This window comes from Moschus berezovskii, chromosome 1 (genome assembly GCF_049115385.1).
Source record: "Moschus berezovskii isolate FMDL1 chromosome 1, NW_MosBer_1.0, whole genome shotgun sequence".
Lineage (NCBI taxonomy): Eukaryota > Metazoa > Chordata > Mammalia > Artiodactyla > Moschidae > Moschus > Moschus berezovskii.
The window spans coordinates 7,871,191-7,894,171 of NC_142460.1; the positions used below are offsets into that span (position 1 = coordinate 7,871,191).

The 22,981-nt window shown below is 44.3% G+C and overlaps 1 non-coding gene across 1 annotated transcript; it reads left to right on the top strand.

Annotated features, from left to right (window-relative positions):
- Nucleotides 1-21,250: 21,250 nt before the first annotated feature.
- On the top strand, nt 21,251-21,322 carry TRNAR-GCG (transfer RNA arginine (anticodon GCG)). The gene has a single exon. It is a non-coding gene; the product is annotated as a tRNA-Arg (tRNA).
- The last annotated feature ends 1,659 nt before the right edge of the window (nt 21,323-22,981 follow it).

Consider the following 22,981-nt stretch of genomic DNA (forward strand, 5'->3'; position numbering starts at 1 on the left):
TGAACATCTGGAAGTTCACGGTTCACATATTGCTGAAGCCTGGCTTGGAGAATTTTGAGCATGACTTTACTAGTGTGTGAGATGAGTGCAATTGTGCGGTAGTCTGAGCATTATTTGGCAGTGCCTTTCTTTGGGATTGGAATGAAGACTGACCTCTTCCAGTCCTGTGGCCACTGCTGAGTTTTCCAAATTTGCTGGCATATGGAGTGCAGCACTTTCACAGCATCATCTTTCAAGATTTGAAATAGCTCAACTGGAATTCCATCATCTTCACTAGCTTTGTTCGTAGTGATGCTTTCTAATGCCCACCTGACTTCACATTCCAAGATGTCTGGCTCTAGGTCAGTGATCACGTTATTGTGACTATCTTGGTCGGGAAGATCTTTTTTGTACAGTTCTTCTGTGTATTCTTGCCACCTCTTCTTAATATCTTCTGCTTCTGTTAGGTCCATACCATTTCTGTCCTTTATCGAGCCCATCTTTGCATGAAATGTTCCCTTGGAATCTCTAATTTTCTTGAAGAGATCTCTTGTTTTTCCTATTCTGTTGTTTTCCTCTATTTCTTTGCATTGATCACTGAGGAAGGCTTTCTTATCTCTCCTTGCTATTCTTTGGAACTCTGCATTCAGATGCTTATATCTTTCCTTTTCTCCTTTGGTTTTCTCTTCTCTTCTTTTCACAGCTATTTGTAAGGCCTCCTCAGACAGCCATTTTGCTTTTTTGCATTTCTTTTCCATGGGGATGATCTTGGTCCCTGTCTCCTGTACAATGTCACGAACCTCCGTCCAGAGTTCATCAGGCACTCTATCTATCAGATCTAGTTCCTTAAATCTATTTCTCACTTCCACTGTATAATCATAAGGGATTTGATTGAGGTCATATCTGAATGGTCTAGTGGCTTTCCCCTACTTTCTTCAATTTAAGTCTGAATTTGGCAATAAGGAGTTCATGATCTGAGCCACAGTCAGCTCCTGGTCTTGTTTTTGCTAACTGTATAGAGCTTCTCCATCTTTGGCTGCAAAGAATATAATCTGTCTGATTTCGGTGTTGACCATCTGGTGATGTCCATGTGCAGAGTTTTCTCTTGTGTTGTTGGAAGAGGGTGTTTGCTATGACCAGTGTGTTCTCTTGACAAAACTCTATTAGCCTTTGCCCTGCTTCATTCCGTGCTCCAAGGCCAAATTTGCCTGTTACTCCAGGTGTTTCTTGACTTCCTACATTTGCATTCCAGTCCCCTATAATGAAAAGGACATCTTTTTTGGGTGTTAGTATTAAAAGGTCTTGTAGGTCTTCATAGTACCGTTCAACTTTGGCTTCTTCAGCGTTACTGTTTGGGGCATAGGCCTGGATTACTGTAATATTGAATGGTTTGCCTTGGAAACGAACAGAAATCATTCTGTCGTTTTTAAGATTGCATCCAAGTACTGCATTTCGGACTCTTTTGTTGACCATGATGGCTACTCCATTTCTTCTAAGGGATTCCTGCCCACAGTAGTAGATATAATGGTCATCTGAGTTAAATTCACCCATTCCAGTCCATTTTAGTTCCCTGATTCCTAGAATGTCTATGTTCACTCTTGCCATCTCTTGTTTGACCACTTCCAATTTGCCTTGATTCATGGACCTAACATTCCAGGTTCCTATGCAATATTGCTCTTTACAGCACCGGACCTTGCTTCTATCACCGGTCACATCCACAACTGGGTATTGGTTTTGCTTTTGCTCCATCCCTTTATTCCTTCTAGAGTTATTTCTCCACTGATCTCCAGTAGCATACTGGGCAAGTATACTGAAGTGGTTTGCCATTCCCTTCTCCAGTGGACCACATTCGGCTGTGGTCCATGTGATCAGATCGACTAATTTCCTGTGATTATGATTTCAGTGTGTCTGCCCTCTGATGCCCCCTCGCAATACCCACTGTCTTATTTGGGTTTCTTTTACCTTGGGCGTGGGATATCTCTTCACAGCTGCTCCAAGAAAGCGCAGCCGCTGCACCTTACCTTGAATGAGGGGTATCTCCTCAAGGCCGCCCCTCGTGACCTTGAACATGGAGTAGCTCCTCTCTGCCCTCCTGCGCCCGCGCAGCCACCGCCTATTGGACATGGGGTACCTCCTCTCGGCCGCCGGCCCTGGCCTCAGGCGTGGGGTAGCTCCTTTTGGCCGCGCCTCTTTGCGTGGTCGGTTGCGCCAGGGCGGCGTCTCTCGTGTCTGCGCCGCCGGGGCGGGAGTCTCTCGCGTCTGCCCCGCTGGGGCCGGTGTCTCCCATGTCAAGTACAATTGCGTCGCTCTGGAAGGAAACTGAGCAATGATTCCGTCCTTCTCTGGTTGTGGTCCAGGCCCCACCTGCATTAGTCGGTCAGCCACTGTGCCACAGTAGGACTCTCTGGGGATGGAGTTTGGAAATCTGCAATTTTAATAAGCTCTCAGCAGCTGCAGAAGCACCATAAAATTAGAGAGCCACTTCTTTATTTTTAATGGTTTAGGACATGTATTCCTTCTGGTGGAAGGAAGCCTGAGACGATATTCAAGAGCCAGAGCTTGGGGCTGACTTCACTGCTTTCAGTCTGCAAGGCCTCGTCAGCCTTGCTCAGATAGCCTCATGTTTCCAATATAGTTCTCTAATAACAAATAGAAAGCAGAGTCAACTCCCAAAAGAAGAGAAAGATGAACTAATGACTGTGTTTAAAAAATCTATGTCCAAATGAAAAAATCTAGATACTGTTTCTGGTGTATTCCTTTATTGAGTCGTGCGTTTTATTTCCCTCTCTTTCTTGCCTCTTTTCCCTACCCTTTTACTATTGCCTTCACCTTTTTGTCTATTCCCTGGTTGACCAGAACTCCCACTTTGGAAACAGAATGATATTCACGCAAAGATTGACTTGATTTCAGTGGGAACACTGGCCACTTGGAGAAAGCAGAACACTGGATTCCTCCCAGCAAGATCTTTTAAGCTCCACTGGGGCCTGACGACCCTGCTTCACACCTCAGCACATGGCCAAAAGCCATGTTTTTTCACTGTGGTGATCAAACTGATCACCATACAGAATGCTGCTATCATAGACATTCTGTCTTCTCTTTGATATAACAGATCAATAGAAGGAACTTGTATCTGTTAAAGCTTGCGATCACATCATCCACAGTATCATTGTTACATAGGTATTTGAAAGTCAGGAGGGACTGAGGAGCTGCACCCTCAGCAAAGCCACCCTTGCTCTCCTTTCCCTCTTTTTGGGTGTGGTCCATTTTCCTTCTACAGTTCATCTTTCCTATTTTCCCCAGGCAACTGGCATGAATAGAAGTCTGCAACTGCCCTGTCCTGAGGATTCTGTCCCCTGAGGCAGTTGTTCTCAAGGATAGGAGTGGGGAATCATTTCCCCTTTCCTTGTATCTCCCCATGGGGAATTTTGGCAATGTCTGGAGACGTTTTTGGTCGTTGTAGCTGGGATTCGTGTGTGTATGCTAAATTGCTTTAGTTGTATCTGACTCTCTGCAGCCCTGTGGACTGTAGCCTTCCAGGCTCCTCTGTCCATGGGATTCTCCAGGCAAGAATAGTGGAGTGGGTTGCCATGTCTTCCTTTAGGGGATCTTCTGAACCCAGGGATCAAACCCACATTTCTCACATCTCCTGCATTGGCAGGGAGGTTCTTTGTCCCTAGTACCACTTGGGAACGAGCATCTACAGGGCGGAGGCCAGGTATGCTCCTGAGCGACACCCCAAGCATTGGGTCACCCAGCCCCCAGTCAACAGAGCTGAGGTGGAGAGGCTCTGCCCTGAGGCAGGAAATAAAAACACGGTGGGTAATCACAGTAACACACATTCGTGCAGAACTTTGGTCATTTTGTGCAGTTTCCCATGAGGCACCTTACCTCATTTTGTCCTCACAGTGGCCTGGGAGGTGAGCAGTGAACTCTCATTTTACACTCAAGAAAGAGGAGGACATCAGATTACTTTTGGTAACAGTTTCAGGAGAAAAAGTAGTTGAATAATCTCTATTTTATTCGACCTTGTGCAAGAGTCACAAAGGGTGTCTTTCCATGAAAAAGTACATCTTCCTAGCTCCTCTGTGATTCATCCCCCGCCTTCCTAAGCCAATCTATATCTCGTTGCCTCCTAATGTAGACCATTTGCCCTGGTCCAACTTTCCTCCTGTCTTCCCTCCAGACCACCTGCTCATACTTATCCAGCACCACGTTTGTGACCCATTTTTTCAGGACTATGTGAATTTCCTCCATGGGTACCTTCTGCATATTATTTCTCACATCATTTGAAAAATCCTGATAATTATTTTTCCAGTTTTACTGAGAAACAATTGACATACATCACTGTGCATGTTTAAGGTATACAGCATAAGGGTTTGATTTACACACACTGGGAAATTATGACCTCAATAGGTTTAGTTATAAATATCCATCATCTCATCGATGATAGATACAATAAAAAGAAAAAAAGTTCTACCTTGTGATGAGAACTCTTAAGGTTTAATCTCTTAAAAACTTACAAATAGAGCTTTCCTATTTAGAAAGAATCTGCCTTGCAATGCAAAGGACAGCGGTTTGATTCGTGGTCTGGGAAGATCCCACGTGCCACAGAGCACAGAGCAATGAAGCCTGTGTGCCACAACTACTGAGCCCGCAGCTGCAGCTCCTGAAGACTGTGTGCCTAGAGCCCATGCTCCACAGCAAGGGAAGCCACCAAAATGAGAAGCCCACACACCGCAGCCAAGAGCCCCCACTCACAACTAGAGAAAAGCCCTCATAGCAATGAAGACCCACCACAGCCAAAATATACAATAAATAAATCTGAAAAAAAGAAAACACCTTTCAAATATACCATACCTCAGGGCTAACGATAGTCATCAGGTTATGTGATACATCCCTAATACTCACTTATCTGATAAATGGAAGTGTGAACCTTTTGGTGATTTAAAAAATACACAAGACAGCTGTGAGTTTCGTGGGCTTCCCTGGTGGCTCAGCTGGTAAAGAATCCGCCAATGCGGGAGACCTGGGTTCGATCCCTGGGATGGGAAGATCCCCTGGAGAAGGGAAAGGCTACCCACTCCAGTATTCAGGCCTGGAGAATTCCATGGACTGTATAGTCCATGGGGTCCCAAAGAGTCAGATACGACTGGGTGACATCCAGGAGACATCCTCTCAGGTAGCTCGGAGGAAGTGTTCTGAGAAGGGAGTGGGGAGAGGTCAGCGTGTATGTGATTTTGGCAAAAGGGTACATGCGTTCAAGCATAGATCTCAGTAGTAGGTTACTGCTAGTCATAAGGAATAGATACCTCAGCTAATGATTTCAGTGCTTTTCTAAGTATGGGAAGAAGCCAAAATCCAGGTTTGTAAAGCATTTCATCTGGAATAACTATCTAAGGACCTGTTTCGCCTCTTTCCTGCCCTGAAATCCTTGCAGGGTGTACTGTACATAGGTCAGAGACTAAAGCGACTAATGACTCCTTTCCTGCAGAACGGGATTCTGGGCAACACTCTCTCTCTCTTTTTTTTTTTCCTGCTTTTGACCAGCTTCCTCTGATTCTGCCTCCTCCACCCCAATTTTTCACTTCATTCAAAATTACTGCAGTAGTTGCCCCTTACGTGTGGTTTTGCTTTCTGCGGTTTCAGTTAACCGAGGCCAAAAATATTAAATGGAAAATCCCAGAAATAATCCAGAAGTTTTAAATTGCATACTGTTCTGAAAAGCATGCCCCAAGCCCTCCTGATGCGTCACTCCCAAGAGGTGAGTCCTCCTTCTGTTTAACAAAACCCACCCATCAGTCACTTAGTAGCCTCCTGGGTTATCAGATTGACTACAGCAGTATCACAGTGATTTTGCTCTCAAAAGCCTTATTTTACTTAATAATGACCCCAAACCACACGAGTGGTGATGCTGGCAACTAGGATATTCTCTAACTGTGCCTAATTTTAAAAGTAAACTTTATCCAAGGCATGTGGTTGCGTGCGTGCTAGGTCCCTTCAGTCGTGTCCAACTCTGTGCGACCCTATGGACCCTATGGACCGCCAGGTTCCTCTGTCCATGGGATTCTCCAGGCAAGAATACTGGAGTGGGTTACCACGCCCTCCTCCAGGGAATCTCCCCATCCTAGGCATGTATGTTTAGAAAAAATCACAGCATATTCTAATAGAGTTTGATACTATCCTTGATTTCAGGCATCCACTAGGAGTCTTGGAATGTATCCCCTGAGGGTGAGGGGGGATGATTGTAAGTATTAAGTGAGAGGCCATACTCCGGAGCTTATCAATATCCTATTCTGAATTGTTATTTGGTTATTTGGAATTGTTATTTGTTAATTGCTATTCATGTACTGAATCTCTCTCTGAAGTGACGTCGGGAGTTGCAATGACTGAATATTAGTTTTGTCAGAATCTTTGAATATACAAAACCTTTGCCCCTTCTTTTATTTTTTGATAACTTTTATTTATTTATTAACTATTTCTTTGTTGGCTGCTCTGGGTCTTCATCATCTTGCTCTCTAGTTGCTGCAAGCAGGCGTATTTGCTCGTGGCATGTGGGAGTTTAGTTTCCCCACCAGGCATTGAACTCCTGTCCTCTGCGAACTCCTGTCTGTTCCCTGCTTTGGTAGGTGGATTCTTAACCCCTGGACCACCAGGGAAGTCCCTGCCCATTCTTCTTGAGGTGAGGCCATTCATTTGTTCGGTGGTAGTGATTCCTTATGGCTGAGTCAGATCCTGTACTGGAGACCGTTCTGTTAGTATTTTATTAGAATTGGCTTTAGGGGAACTTCCCTGGTGGCCCCAGAGGTTAAGACCATGTGCTTCCACTGCCAGGGCTGCCGGTTCCACCCCTAGTCAGGGAACTAAGATCCTGCGTGCTGCTTGGTGTGGAAAAAAAAAAAAATGGCTTTATTGCTGAGAAATCTGATTATTTCCTTTGTACAGTGGAGGGGCAGAGTTCAAATCTTTTGTCTGAAGCCACTTGGTAACTTTGGAACTTAAGTGAGGGGCAGAGGCAAAGCCTCTTAACACAACAGTTAAATAAGAGTAAAGATAGCACTGCAATGAGAATGAAGCTTTAAGTTCAAAAAGTCAACCTATGAGAAAAGCCATCAAGCCATTTATGTCATGAAAATGTGTTTCATGGTAAAAACGCCATTTTATAAACCTGGTGACAAAACAAAACCGGAGTTAAAAAGTTCAGAACTTTTTTTAATTGAAATATAGTTGAATTACAATGTTGTGTTAGTTTCTGCTGCACAGTGAAGTGATTCAGCTATACATGCATATATATGTGTGTGTATATATGTATACATTCTTTAAAATACAGCTGGTAAAGAATCCGCCATCTGAGTTAAATTCACCCATTCCAGTCCATTTTAGTTCTCTGATTCCTAGAATGTCGACGTTCACTCTTGTCATCTCCTGTTTGACCACTTCCAATTTGCCTTGATTCATGGACCTAACATTCCAGGTTCCTATGCAATATTGCTCTTTACAGCATCGGACCTTGCTTCTATCACCAGTCACATCCACAACTGGGTATTTGTTTCACTTTGGCTCCATCCCTTCATTCTTTCTGGAGTTACTTCTCCATTGATCTCCAGTAGCATACTGGGCACCTACCGACCTGGGGAATTCCTCGTTCAGTATCCTATCATTTTGCCTTTTGATACTGTTCATGGGGTTCTCAAGGCAAGTATACTGAAGTGGTTTGCCATTCCCTTCTCCAGTGGACCACATTCTGTCAGACTTCAAGGAGATCCAACCAGTCCATTCTAAAGGAGATCAATCCTGGGTGTTCATTGGAGGGACTGATGCTAAAGCTGAAACTGCAATACTTTGGCCACCTCATGCAACGAGTTGACTCATTGGAAAAGACTCTGCTGCTGGGAAAGGTTGGGGGCGGGAGGAGAAGGGGACAACAGAGAATGAGATGGCTGGATGGCATCACCGACTCGATGGACATGAGTTTGAGTGAGCTCCGGGAGCTGGTGATGGACAGGGAGGCCTGGCGTGCTGTGATTCATGGGGTCGCAAAGAGTCGGACACGACTGAGCGACTGAACTGAAAGAATCCGCCTGCAATGCGGGAGACCTGGGTTTGATCCCTGGGTTGGGAAGATCCCCTGGAGAAGGGAAAGGCTACCAACTCCAGTATTCTGGCCTGGAGAATCCCATGGAATATAGGGATCGCAAAGAGTCGGCCACGACTGAGCGACTTTCACTTTCTTTTCTTTAAAATGCCCCTTTCCATTATGGTTTCTCACAGGATATCGCATAGAATCCCCTGTGCTATACAGTAGGACCTTATAGTCCACGATTCTATATGTAATAATACTTTGTGTCTGCTAACCCTAACCTCCAGCCTATCCCTCCCCGCCCCCCGCCCCCTTGGGAACCATCAGTCTGTTCTCCACGTCTGTGCGTCTGCTTTGTAGACAAGCTCATCTGTGTCCTGTTTTAGATTCCACACGTAAGTGTTATCAGGTGGTGTTTGTCTTTCTCTTTCTGACTCGCTTCACTTCGTATGATCATCTCTAGGTCCATCCAGATTGCTGCAAATCCATGCCCGGGGTGTCTTGTTAATATTGTGTTCTCAAATATTTTTGCCCGAAGAATTTTTTCTGTCTGAGGGCTTTTCTGCCAAGAGGAATGCTTTTCAGTCTTTCTGTTGAAATTGCTCTCGCATCTCTTTTGACAGAGTTGCAAACAAGATGACAACCCCCAAATGATCTGATACGGGATCCTTAACAAGTGTGGAGGTGTTCTCCAGACGGGAAATCCCACCTTTGCTGAGTTCGTGGCTTTTGGGTTAGAAATCCAGGTGGGAGTATGTTTGATAGATCTGCCAGGAGCCGCAGGATGACTTTCCTGATCTGGAGGAACAAATCTCACATATTTTATGCATTTTCAGGCATTTAAAAACAATTTTTGCAAGATTCAAACCTTCCATGTACAATATTTTCAGGTTCGCTGATATTTACTGCAAGAAGAGCTCAGTGGTGTTTATACTGAATTTGGGGCGAGCTCTATGACCTCTGCTCCCATCCCCCCCCAACTTCTCTTTGGTTCTCAAACTCCATTCCCCTGAGACCTGTGGTTCTGATGCTCCAGGACCTTTTTCCCCCCCAGGTCTTTGGCCAGAGTCATTCTTCTGCTAAATCAACCTGCCACTTCCTTCAAGATTCTGCTCAGGACTCTCTTCCAAGGAACCTTTCCTAAAAACCTGACTCCATATGCTGATTTTTCATCATTAGCCTTCCCCACGCTTTCCCAGGTGGCTCACTAGTTTAAGGAATCCACCTGCCAAGCAGGAGACCCGGGTTTGGTCCCTGGGTCTGGGAGATTCCCTGGAGAAGGAAATGGCAACCCATTCCAGTATTCTTGCCTGGAAAATCCCATGGACAGAGGAGCCTGAAGGGAGTTGTAAAAGAGTCAGACACGACCTAGCAACTAAACAAGACAACAAAAACAAAATGCCCTTAGTGCCATGAAGTTTGACCAACGACTCTATGGCAACAGAAATTTGCATTCACATCGCTTTTCTCTTTTCTTGATTTATTTGCCTACATCTTCCAGTACTGAGTTTACTGGATCCAAGTATACAAACATTTTGATGGCAGATAGAATTCATTCATTCAAAAAATATTTGTTGGGCAGCTTTGGGGTACTGAAACTGGGCTGGCAGTTGGTGGTGAAATAGCAAAATGTCAGCCTTCCTGAACATATTACCAGTAGAGGGAGAAGACCATACACAAATGGATGGGCAGTCATATAGCTGACAGCCAGGGAGAGAAACAGCGCAGAGTAGGAGACCTGGAAGTGCCTGGTGGGGGACGGTGGTGAGGGGGGCTTGGGAGTTGCTGTTTTACACAGGGAGATCAGGAGAGGGCTCTGTGTTGAGGGGGTATTTGAGCAGAGACCTGGAGGAGACCTGTGAGAACCTGGAGGCTTATTCCTCTGAAGTTCTCCATGTTATACATCAAACTCCCACTGACTTTCTGTGTCACATATGGTAATGTGTATGTTTCAGTGCTCTTCTCTCAAATCGTCCCACCCTCTCCTTCTCCCACTGAGTCCAAAAGTTGTTCTTTATGTCTGTCTCCTTCACTGCCCTGCAAGTAGGATCGTGAGTACCATCTTTCTGGATTCCATATATATACGTTAATATATGTTTATTTGTCTTTCTTATTTCACTCTGTACCATAGGCTCTAGGTTTATCCTCTTGGTTTCTGCCGTAATCAACACGCATCAGCCATACATGTACATATGTCTCTTCCCTCTTGAACCTGCCACCCTCATTTTCTTTCTAAAGTCTTTTCTCTTTCTGCTGTGGACTGAAAGCTTGTGTCCCTTTCCCCTACAGAACCAAATTCATATGTGGAAACCCTCATCCCTAATGTGATGGTGTTTGGAGGTGGGGCCTTAGGGAGGTGATCAGGCTTGGATGAGGTCATTCAGGTGGAGCCCAATGATGGGACTGGTACCCTAATAAGGGGATGAAGGAGAGAGTCAATGCCTAGGCAGGTTGATAAGAAGTCCAGGGTCCCCAAGGAGGAGAATGGGGTCTGAGGCTCTTGAAGCGGAGATAGGGGTCTGGGGTTCTCAAGGATGAGGAAAGGATAAGCTTTTTTTCCCTCTACATTCCTTAGTCACATAAAATTGTTTTTTTTCTTTAAGTTCAGAACTGATGATTACACAACAAACAACTCAGTTTAAACTCTATACTGGTGATTATGTAACAACAATGTATACTGCTTGAGGACAGTTTCTCCTTCATGAGACTGAACTGAACTGAACTGTTGGAAGTGAAGTGAAGTTGCTCAGTTGTGTCCGGCTCTTTGTGACCCTGTGGACTGTAGCCCACCATGCTCCTCCGTCCGTGGGATTTTCCAAGGAAGAGTACTGAAGTGGGTTGCCATTTCCTTCTCCAGGGGATCTTCCCTACCCAGGGATCGAACCCAGGTCTCCCGAATTGTAGACAGACACTTTACTGTCTGAGCCGCTATTCACACTGAACTCCTGAAAACCTTCTGGCTAATCCTGATATCTTAGAATGTATATTATGGGAGTGGGTCTGGTAGGATCTTTCTATTGTTGAGTTCTAATCCATGTATGGTTGTGAGAGTTGGATTGTGAAGAAAGCTGATCACCGAAGAATTGATGCTTTTGAACTGTGGTGCTGGAGAAGACTCTTGAGAGTCCTTGGACTGCAAGGAGATCCAACCAGTCCATTCTAAAGGAGATCAATCCTGGGTGTTCATTGGAAGGACTGATGCTAAAGCTGAAACTCCAATACTTTGGCCACCTCATGCGACGAGTTGACTCACTGGAAAAGACTCTGATGCTGGGAGGGATTCGGGGCGGGAGGAGACGGGGACGACAGAGAATGAGACGGCTGGATGGCATCACCGACTCTGTGGACATGAGTTTGAGTGAACTCCGGGAGTTGGTGATGGACAGGGAGGCCTGGCGTGCTGTGATTCATGGGGTCGCAAAGAGTTGGACACGACTGAGCGACTGAACTGAACTGAACTGAACTGAACTGAACTGAATCCTGTTATCCTAAAATGGAGAACTTCTTTTGATTTATTGCACTAATTAAAAAAGCATATAACTCCCTTCAACAATAGTGAGGGGGGCACTCTCTGTCCCCCTTCTGATGTCTGTGTCAGAAGCTTCCTTTGTCCCTTGCACCTTAATAAAACTCTGCTATACAAAAGCTCATGAGTGATTAAGCCTGGTCCCTGGTCCCAAAGTTAAATCTTCCTCAGAGATCAGGAATCTGACACCGTTCACAGTAAGCTATCAAAGGGATCAGAGCTTTCTCTCTGACTCTCTCTTGTGAGGACCAGGAAGAGAGAACTCACCCAGGATCCAACCATACTGGCGCCCTGATCTCAGACGTTCAGCTTCCAGAACTCTGAGAGGTGAATGTCTGCTGTTTGAGCTACCCACTCTTTGGTATTTGTTACAGCAGCTTGAGCTGACCAAGACATTTTCTCCTTTTCCGCCTGCATAACCTCAACTGACCTGTCTTCAGATATGCTTATGAGCCGCACCCAGCAATTTGTCTTTGCAGTTACCGTACTTTATCGCTCCAGAATTTATATATATTTTTCTTAAAGATTTTTTTTTGATGTGGACCATTTTTAAGTCTTTATTGAATTGGTTATGTCGACCGAAAAAAAGATGTACAACTTGAGAGTTGTGAGTTAAGTTTTATTTGGGACAAAAGGAGGTCTGCAGCCCTGGAGGCCGCATCTCAGAGAGCTCTGAGAGACTGCTCCAAAGCAACACTGGGGAAAGTCAATATATAAGGTTTTGGTGAAGGGGGAGTTCAATACCATGAAGCACTCAGTTTACAAAAGATTTTTTTGTTAGTCATGAGGGTCTGATGTCGCCATGAAGGGATTTAGTGCTTCTCTAGATATGAGGAGATGCAAGGATTGAGATTATAAAATCTGTTCCTAAAAACATCCAGTTATGTAAAGACCTGTCCCACCAGATTCCCTGGAGCACAGAGTGTCTCACTCCACCCTGAACTCCCTCAGGGGTTGTTGAAGATCTACAGCTATAGCAGCACATCTGTAGAGGCAGATGGCAAATGCCTTTGTTGTTCAGTAGTTGGCAATGCTCTTGGTAAGTGCCAATTTGTACTTGACAGTTACAATAATGCTTCTATTTTATATTTTGTTTTTTTGGTCCCAAGGTATGTGGGATCTTAGTTCCCACTGGAAGGGAAAGTCTCAACTACTGGACTGCCAGGGAAATCCCTATATTTGCTTATTTAAAAAAGATTCTCACCTCTTTATCGATATGGTCTGTGTGGTGGGACGTGGTTCTCATGCTGTGTTCTCAGGCATGGCCTCCTTGAGTTTTCTGAATCTATTTAATGTCTGATTTAATGTCTTTATTTAGTAAGTTCAACATCTGGGCTTAGAGGCAGTTCCTGACTGCTTTTTTCTTGCAGGCCATATTTCCTGTGTCTTTACAGGTCTAATAATGTTTTTGTTGCAAACTGGACATATGAAATCATATGCTGTGCAAACTCTGGGAATCACATGGTCCAGGCTGTGCTGGTAACAGCTGCTGTTTGTTTACAAACTTTCCTGAACTCAATGTGTAGAGTCTATTTTCTTTGTCACATGTGGCCACTGGGATTTCAAGAGAACTTGCAGACAGGCCAGTGATGACAGAGTCTGGCAATGGGATATTTTGGGGAGCAACTTTCCCCAACCCCCCACAGCTGGGAAGAGGAAGATGGACCCAGTTCAGTTCAGTTCAGTCGCTCAGTCGTGTCCGAAGATGGGCCCAGGGCAGGTTAAAATGCTGCAAAGTTCACATTTCTTACAGAGATTCAGTCGTTTTGGGGAGGGGAATAAACCTCCTCAAATGGTTGCAAGCCTTTGGTTAATTTCCAGAGTGTTGAAAAAAATTGCTTTTGATAATTTTCTGTCACTAGCAGCCAGACCTAATTTCAACATTTGCTTGGAACTGACTCTTTTTGGGTCTTCGTTGCTGTGCCTGGGCTTTTTCTAGTTGTGGCGAGTGGGGGTTACTCTGTAGTTGTGGTGCTTGGGTTTAGTTGCCCCACGCACGTGGAATCTTCCTGGACCAGGGAGCGAACCTGTGTCTCTTACACGGGCAGGGGGACTCTTAACCTCTGGACACCAAGGAAGTCCCTGAAACGAGCTTTTATGTCGCTTGCATCCAAGATAGTAAAACTCTTTGCTCATCTCTGCCTGGGTTCCATCTTTAATCCAACTCACCCACTTGCTGTCCGTTGCTCCCTGGCATTGCCTCTCTGTGGTAAGTCTCGCCTCTCTAGGATGCGGGGCTTTATCCCAAGCCTGTATCACATCCTGGCATTTTTGTTTCCATTTTCAACCGGGGCAAGAACACAGGAAGGGGGATGTTCTCTCATTATATAATCCAGGTGCTTTCCATGGCTAAGTGGTTGGTGAATTGACTTAATTTGTATCTAGACTTCCAGGTCAGTTTTCTTGATATGTCTTTTTTTTAAAACTGAAGAACCAAATTAATGGGGATGTGTGTGCACGTGTGTGATGATCCCTGAGAAGCCAGAGGGGTGGGGGTGACTGAGCAGAGAAGGAAGGAAAGCAGGCAAGGGGGTCCCAGCCTGGCCAGAAAGGCTGGCTTGACTGTTTGGTCCTGTGCCCTGTCTCCGGGGAGGCTCTCTGGACGTCCAGCTGCTGAGAATCCTCTTTCAGGAGGGAGGCGGGAGAATTCATCCTTCTGTTCGGTCTCACGTTATCAGAGGTCCCTTCACAGTGATCAAACCCCCGCACTTCTGGGTTCTGCCACCTGCCCCAGAGGCCCCAGGGGTTGGAACCTCTCCTGGGCTGCTTCTGTCAGCCACCCCTTCTCTGGGCAGTCTTATTTCTCTTAGGGAGCTTGTATTTTTTACCAAACTTTTAGTTTTGTAATGGGGTTTAGCCAGCTGACAAGCAACACTGTGATAGTTTCAAGTGAACAGCAGGGGCTTGAGAGGGTCAATTCCTAGGCAGGTTGATGAGAAGTCCGGGGTCCCTGAGGAGGAGAGAGGAGTCTGGAATTCTCAAGGAGGAGGAAAGGACAAACGTCTTTTTTTTTCTCTACATTCCTTAGTCTTAGTCACATAAAACATTTTTTTCTTTAAGCCCAGAACTGATGATTACACAACAAACAACTCAGTTTAAACTCTGTACAACGTACTCCAGTATTCTTGCCTGGAAAATCCCATGGATGGAGGAGCCTGGTGGGCTACAGTCCATGGGGCCGCAAAGAGTCGGATATGACTGGGCAACTTCACTCACCCAAGGATTCTATAACAACAAGGTATCCAGCTTGAGGACAGTTTCTCCTTCCTGAAACCCTTCTGGCTAATCCTGTTATCTTAAAATGTAAATTATGGAAGGGGGTCTAGTAAGATCTTTACAACCTTGAGACATTCTTTTGATTTATTGTAATAACCAGTTAAAAAGTATGTAATTCCCTTGCTAAGGCTAGGGATGGGGGTCACTCTCTGTCCCCCTTCTGATGTCTGTGTCAGAAGCTTTCTCTCTCCTTTTTCACTTTAATAAAACTCTGCTACACAAAAGCTCTTGAGTGATCAAGCCTGGTCCCTGGTCCCGAAGTTAAATCTTCTTCGGAGATCATGAATCTGACACTGTTCACCATAAGCTATCAGATTCACCCATACAAACACATGGATCCATTCACCCCCAAACCCCCCTCCTATTCAGGCTGACACATAACATTGAACAGAGTTCCCTGGGCTATATGGTATGTCCTTGTCGGCCATCCATTTTAAACATAGCAGGGTGTACGTGTTCATTCCAAACAGGGAGTGTGTGTTTTTTTGTTCTGTCTTTCCATGGGGCCCTTCTGCTTGGTGGTGGGATCACTACCACCTTCTGCTTCAGAAGTAGTCTTGGTGGATGAAATGGCCCCCAGGATGGTTCCCACTCAGCAGACAGTTTCATTAACACGTCCTACAACTGTTCCCCAAGGGGAAGAAAGACGAGTCATAAAAACAACCCCAGCAAACAAAAAATAAGAGACATTGGTGACTTCTTGAAAGAACCTGATGGCCTTGCATCCCTAGCCCCTACTGGCAAGAGAACATGAGTGATGTCCACAGAGAGTGGCCAGTGCTCTGTCGGGTAGAGCTAGATTTTCTTGGACCCGAAGCTTCTATTATTGGAGGGTTCATTTTAATAACAAATAACATAAAATCTTGAATATGGAGTTAGGTGTGACTGTGAATATTTATTTGCAAGAGAGAAGAATCCCCCATCACCATCGATTATAAATTTACCCATTAGAAAGTCCAGGAAAAGAAGGCATTATTTTGTTAGTTAGCTGCCTGCACCACCTCTTTTCCCCCTCTCTATTTTTTTTGGCTGCATAGTCCTTGCTTTCCTCTTTGTCTGACAACAATTTTTAAATATATTTGAAAAGATAGACTATATTTAACATTTTAAAATTTTATATTAGAGTATACCAAGGGAACATTTCATGCAAAGATGGGCTCAATAAAGGACAGAAATGGTAGGGACCTAACAGAAGCAGAAGATATTAAAAAGAGGTGGCAAGAATACACAGAAGAACTGTACAAAAAAGATCTTCACAACCAAGATAATCACGATGGCGTGATCACTCACCTAGAGCCAGACATCTTGGAATGTGAAGTCAAGTGGGCCTTAGAAAGCATCACTATGAATAAAGCTAGTGGAGGTGATGGAATTCCAGTTGAGCTATTTCAAATCCTGAAAAATGATGCTGTGAAAGTGCTGCACTCAATATGCCAGCAAATTTGGAAAACTGAGCAGTGGCCACAGAACTGGAAAAGGTCAGTATTCCAATCCCAAAGAAGGTAATGCCAAAGAATGCTCAGACTAGTGCACAATTGCACTCATCTCACACGCTAGTAAAGTCATGCTCAAAATTCTCCAAGCCAGGCTTCAGCAATATGTGAACCGTGAACTTCCAGATGTTCAAGCAGGTTTTAGAAAAGACAGAGGCACCAGAGATCAAATTTCCAACATCCGCTGGATCATGGAGAAAGCAAGAGAGTTCCAGAAAAACATCTTTCTGCTTCATTGACTATGCCAAAGCCTTTGACTATGTGGATCACAATAAACTGTGAAAAATTCTGAAAGAGATGGGAATACCAAACCACCTGACCTGCCTCTTGAGAAACCCGTATGCAGGTCAGGAAGCAACAGTTAGAACTGGACGTGGAATAACAGACTGGTTCCAAATAGGAAAAGGAGTACGTAAAGGCTGTATATTGTCACCCTGCTTATTTAACTTCTATGCAGAGTACATCATGAGGAACGCTGGGCTGGAAGAAGCACAAGCTGGAATCAAGATTGCTGGGAGAAATATCAATAACCTCAGATATGTAGATGACACCACCCTTATGGCAGAAAGTGAAGAGGAACTCAAAAGCCTCTTGATGAAAGTGAAAGAGGAGAGTGAAAAGGTTGGCTTGAAGCTCAACATTCAGAAAACAAAGATCATGGCATCTGGTCCCATCACTTCATGGGAAATAGATGGAAAAACAGTGGAAACAGTGTCAGACTTTATTTTTTTGGGCTCCAAAATCACTGCGGATGCTGATTGCAGCCATGAAATTAAAAGACGCTTACTCCTTGGAAGGAAAGTTATGACCAACCTAGATAGTATATTAAAAAGCAGAGACATTACTTTGCCAACAAAGGTCCGTCTAGTCAAGGCTATGGTTTTTCCCGTGGTCATGTATGGATGTGAGAGTTGGACCGTGAAGAAAGCTGATCGCCGAAGAATTGATGCTTTTGAACTGTGGTGCTGAGGAAGACTCCTGAGAGTCCCTTGGACTGCAATGAGATCTAACCAGCCCATTCTAGAGGAGATCAATCCTGGGTGTTCATTGGAAGGACTGATGCTAAAGCTGAAACTCCAATACATTGGCCACCTCATGTGACGAGTTAACTCAATGTAAAAGACTCTGATGCTGGGAGGGATTGGGGGCGGGAGGAGAAGGGGACGACAGAGAATGAGATGGCTGGATGGCATCACCGACTCGATGGACATGAGTTTGAGTGAACTCTGGGAGTTGGTGATGGACAGGGAGGCCTGGCGTGCTGTGATTCATGGGGTCGCAAAGAGTCGGACATGACTGAGTGACTGAACTGAACTGAACTGAATATTGCATTGTATAAAGGTATCAGATCTTTATTCATCAGTCAGTGGACATTTAGGTTGATTCCATGTCTTGGCTATTGTGAAAAGTGCTGCTATAAACATTGGGGTGCATGTACTTTTTTGAACCCTGTTTTTCTCTGGATTATCTGCCCAGAGTGGGATCACTGGTAGCTCTACTTTCAGTTTTTCAAGGAACCTGCATACTGTTTTCATAGTGGTTTTACCAATTTATATTTCCATGGACAGTGTGGGAGGGTTCCCTTTTCTCTGTATCCACCCTGAAGAGACAGAGTGCATTGGTCATTCAATCGTTCCTCTGGCATGTGTCATCAATATTTACTGTTGACAGTTTGTCATAGATTAACTACTTATTTAATTAGTTATAACTTTACAACTCATTATTGGTAATGTCACGTAAAGTTTTAGGATTGTTGTTAAAATTGGGAGCCTCTCTATTGAGTTTCTTTCACTCGTGAGCTTTAAGATTGCAAGGCATTTCACGCTTTCTTACGACTGACTAGTCAGTTCCTTTCTGCAGTGACGTGTTAGGGGTTTCACTGTCGGTGCCACAGAAGCAAAAGTGAAATCTTATTTCAGTGTGAGTCTATGGTTCATTTCTCATTAATAGGATACCAAATCATTCAAGGAACTATTATTTCTATTAGAAATTTATTTCCTTGACTTAATGATTGACTGCTTTTAGGATCATCTAAACTTTTTCATTAACATTCGCTGTTGTTCATTTCTTATCTTTATAGCTTTTAAAATATTCTGTTAATTTGTATGTGTTTTTTTCTCTCAGTGCTTTCATAAATTCTAGTGTCAAAAAATTCTTTCCAATATATATCCATATATTAGAGTCTATAATTTCTCCCTTGTTTTATTGAAACCTTTCAAAGCATATTTTCCCATTTCAGTTAAACTGCCATGTTTAAATTTTATCAACTTATTTTGAATAATTCTTTTTGCATTCCTATTGTATTTGGGTTTCTTACTTCAATCTTTAAAAACATATATTAGAGTGCTTACAATATTGTTATATCAAAGCTAGAACAAATTTTAATAACAGCTGTCTGCAATTAGACTCTTCAAAGAAAAATCCAGTTGATAATGTGTGCTTAAAGTGCTCAAACACTGAACCTGATAAAGAAAACATGTATTATTGCAAAGTATCAGAGAAGTTAACAACTCTCAGTCTTATGACGGCAGGTTTTTTTTTTTTCCTGTGAGATTAAAGAAATAAGATGCTCAAGGCAAGTATATTGTGGTATCTGTGTCACCGAGACACGTGAACTGGAACAGCAGGCGGGAGGAGTATTCCTGGAAATCATCTCTGCACTAGAGCAGTTTCTCACTTCATTTTTCTGATAAGGTTCCTTATGTTTTCACCAATTTTGCCCAGATTTCACTCCAAATATGTTAACACATATATTAATACATTTAAAGTCTTTATTTGCCCATGACAGTTCTGGGTCATCCCTGGGTCTGTTTTTATTGACCGTTTTTTCTATTTATGGGTCATATTTCCTATTTTTAATTGACTGCTGCAATTTGAGTATAACAGAGCAGTGAACATTGACAGAAATTATAATTTGTTCCCAAGAAGTGCTTGCTCTTTTGTGAATCAAATATCTTGGACTAGGATCCAGTTTCTTCAATGCAATCATTAGTTGAGCCAAGTTTGGACTGAACTTGTCACTCTAGTTCATTTAATTCACTTCTATTTTCAAATACCTGGAGTGTGGGATCACCCTCATTCCAGAAGGGCTGTGAGATCTGATACCACAAAATTTCTCTTTGTTTCCTGTGTTATCTTCCTGGCCACTATTGACTCAGTAAGATTCCACAGGAGAGGGCTGGCAGACAGCTGGCAGACCAGATTCAGGCCTGCATGTCAGCTGGTCAACACTACTTTCTTCTTATGCCCCCAGTTCTTCTCTACCCACAGCAGACTTGCCTTTCTCCCGTCCAGGCCCCCATACTGACCCCAGTAATGAAAGCAGGGCCCATCCTTCTCTGGATTTTAGTTTATCTGGATGTCTTTGAATCTGCAATTCTTCACTGGCACTAAAAACAATTTCAAGCTAATCCAGTGTTTCCTCTTTCCTGTGCTGTAGTGGTGGTCTTCAAGGATCTCTTCTGTCTTAACCAGAAGTGGAACCTCTTCATTTCATTTTTGATTTGGTAAAATCTGCTCTTTTATAGGGCTTCCCTTGTGGCTCAGCTCATAAAGAATCCACCTGCAATGTGGGAGCCCTGGGTTCGATCCCTGGGTTGGGAAGATCCCCTGGAGAAGGGAAAGGCTACTCATTCCAGTATTCTGGCCTGGAGAGTTCCATGGACTGGATAGTCCATGGGGTCGCAAAGAGTTGTTTTATATTTTGTATCTTTTAAGCCATTATTTGTTTTGTTTATTGCTGTTTATGTCTGTTGTAATTTATTTTTTATGAAAAATTTTCCTTGTGCTTCTAATCCTGTTCTGTCACCTGTCCTTTCAAACCTTTTATTTCTAAATGTTTCTAGTTATGATTTAAGTGTTTTTTGGGCCACACTGTACGACGTATGGGACCTCAGTTTCCTGACCAGGGATTGAAACTGGGCCACTGCCGTGAAAGCCGAATCCTAACCCCTGCACTGCCGCGAAAGTTCCTAAGTTACGCTATAATAACATCTATCATTTGCTTAGTTCCTTTTGCCTCATTTAAAATATTAGGTTACGTTTTCATCTGCATTGTGCAGCATAGGTTTCTGTTTTGCTCTCATTGTCTGTAGGGACAGTATTGTGTTCTTTTCCCCTTAGAATATCTTTTATATTAGAATTGGTCACGATCCTCTTCTATTGCGTTTTGTGTTTTGCTTTTAAGTGAAATGAGTTTTTCTGTGTTTCTGGGAGTGAGGGGTACTTTGAGGCAGGTTTTGTAGCTTCTGGCTCTAGCACTCCCTCTTCTGATGCTTTTACCAAGTGACAGAAATGTTATATTTCCAGAGATCTGACGTTCTGATCCCCTCCCCAACTTTGTTCCTGTACCATCTCTGTTTTCAGCATCCTTCACTCCTATATCCTCTGTGTGGAGTTTGTCTTGAAAGGAAGCGTCCCTGCACTATTTCTGAGGGCTTCTAGACTGTTCCTTCCTGGTCAGAACTGTGTGTCATGGTCCCCTTGTGGTCCCTGGTGAACTGGGTGCTACCATTCTCAGCCTGGACCTGGGTGCTTTCTGTGAATGCAGGCGAGTGCTGTTGTGGTTTTTCTGTTCTCCGTGCTGTTGGAACCCCTTCCTTTCCTCTTACATAGGTCTACAGCCACGCGGGTCTTGCAGCTGTTTTGATTTACCCCACAGGCTCATTTTGCAAAATTCAGTGGGGTGTTGTGTGTGTGTGTGTGTGGCTCAGTCACTCAGTCATACATGACTCTTTGTGGCCTCATGGACTGTAGCCCACCCAGTTCCTCTGCCCGTGCAATTTTCCAGAGTATTGGAGTGGGGTGCCATTGCCTACTCTAGGGGATCTTCCAGATGCAGGGATCAAACCTGCATTTCTTGTGTCTCTTGCATTGGCAGGTAGATTCTTTACCATGGCTTCCCTGGTGGCTCAGACAGTAAAGCATCTGCCTGCGATGCGGGAGACCCAGGTTCAATCCCTGGGTAGGGAAGATCCTCTGGAGAAGGGAATGGCAACCCACAGCAGTACTCTTGCCTGGAAAATCCCATACCAGTTTCCTCTGGTAGGTTACAGTCCATGGGGTAGCAAAGAGTCAGACACGACTGAGCAACTTCACTAATGCCACCATAGCTTGTCAATTATTTTGTTGTTGAAGTTCAAAGTCTCTGATTTAAAAAAAAATTACTGATTTATTTTTGACTGTATTGGATCTGTGTTGCTGCTCTGGCTTTTCTCTAGTTGTGGCAAGCGGGGCCACTCTCTAGTTGCAGAGCATGGGCTTCAGTAGTTGTAGCATGTGAGCTTAGCAACTGGGCTCTGGATCTTTGGCTCAATAAGCCATGGCGCATGGGCTTAGTTGCTCTAAGCATGTGGGATCTTCCTGGATCGGGGATCGACCCATGTCTCTGCACTGGCAGGAGGATTCTTTACTGCTGAGACACCAGGAAAGCCCCACAAGGTCTCTGATTTTGATACAGCCGTTGCTTGGTCTGATTTGATGGGGGAATTTGGAGAGGTTAAAACTTTATGCCTCATAATCTCCCCAGAATAATTGAAAATGAAGTCACTCAGTCGTGTTCCATACTTCGCGACCCTATGGTCTGTAGCTTACCAGGCTCCTCCATCCATGGAATTTTCCAGGCAAGAGGACTGGAGTGGGATGGCCATTTCTTTCTCCAGGATACCTTCCCAACCCAGGGATTGAACCTGGGTGTCCCACCTTGCAGGCAAACACTTTACCGTCTGAGGCACCAGGGAAGTTCAAGTAATCTCCCCAGAATATTGTCATAATTATTTTGAAATGATTCTAGAAGGAAAAAAAAAAGAGTCTACTGATGACTTATCTCTGATGCCAGTCGACTGGGATACTTCTAGACAGGATGATTCTGTTCCAGTTAGATGGCTAAACAAGGCCATGTCACCGTCTATGACTTTTCATAGAATCCCACAAACTCTGACCTGATTCCTTCATGCCTTGTATTTTCTCTGCTATGAGCTGAACTGTGTGTCCCCTAGATTAATTCCTATTGACATCCTAACCCGCATGCCTCAGAATGTGACTGTATTTGGAGACAGGGTCTTTGAAGAGGTCATTCAGCTTAAATGAGGTTATATGGATGGGCCCTAATCCAACAGGACTGGTGTCCTTATTAGAAGAGAGGATTCAGACACAGAGAAGTACAGAGGGGCCATGTGAAGACGCAGGGAGAAGGTGGCCGTCTACCAGCCAAGGGGCGAGCCCTTCAGAGGAGACCAGCGATGCTGACACCTTGATCTCAAACTTCTGGCCTCCAGTTTTAAGCCTCTTACTTTGCTACGGCAGCCCTCCCAACCCCCCCATCTCTCTCTCTCTTTCTCTCTCTCTCTCACACACAAATCCACACACTGCTTGTAAGAATCTGACATCTGGAGTCAAAAGACCATGTGTGCATGTTGAGTTGCTCAGTCAGACTCTTTGTGACCCCATGGACTGCAGCCCACCAGGCTCCTCTGTCCATGGGATTCTCCAGGCAAGAATACTGGAGTGGGTGGCCATTCCCTTCTCCAGGGGATCTTCCTGACCCAGGGGTCGAATCTGGGTCTTCTGCATTCCAAGTGGATTCTTTACCATCTGAGCTACCAGGGAAGCCCCTCAAAAGACCATACCAGG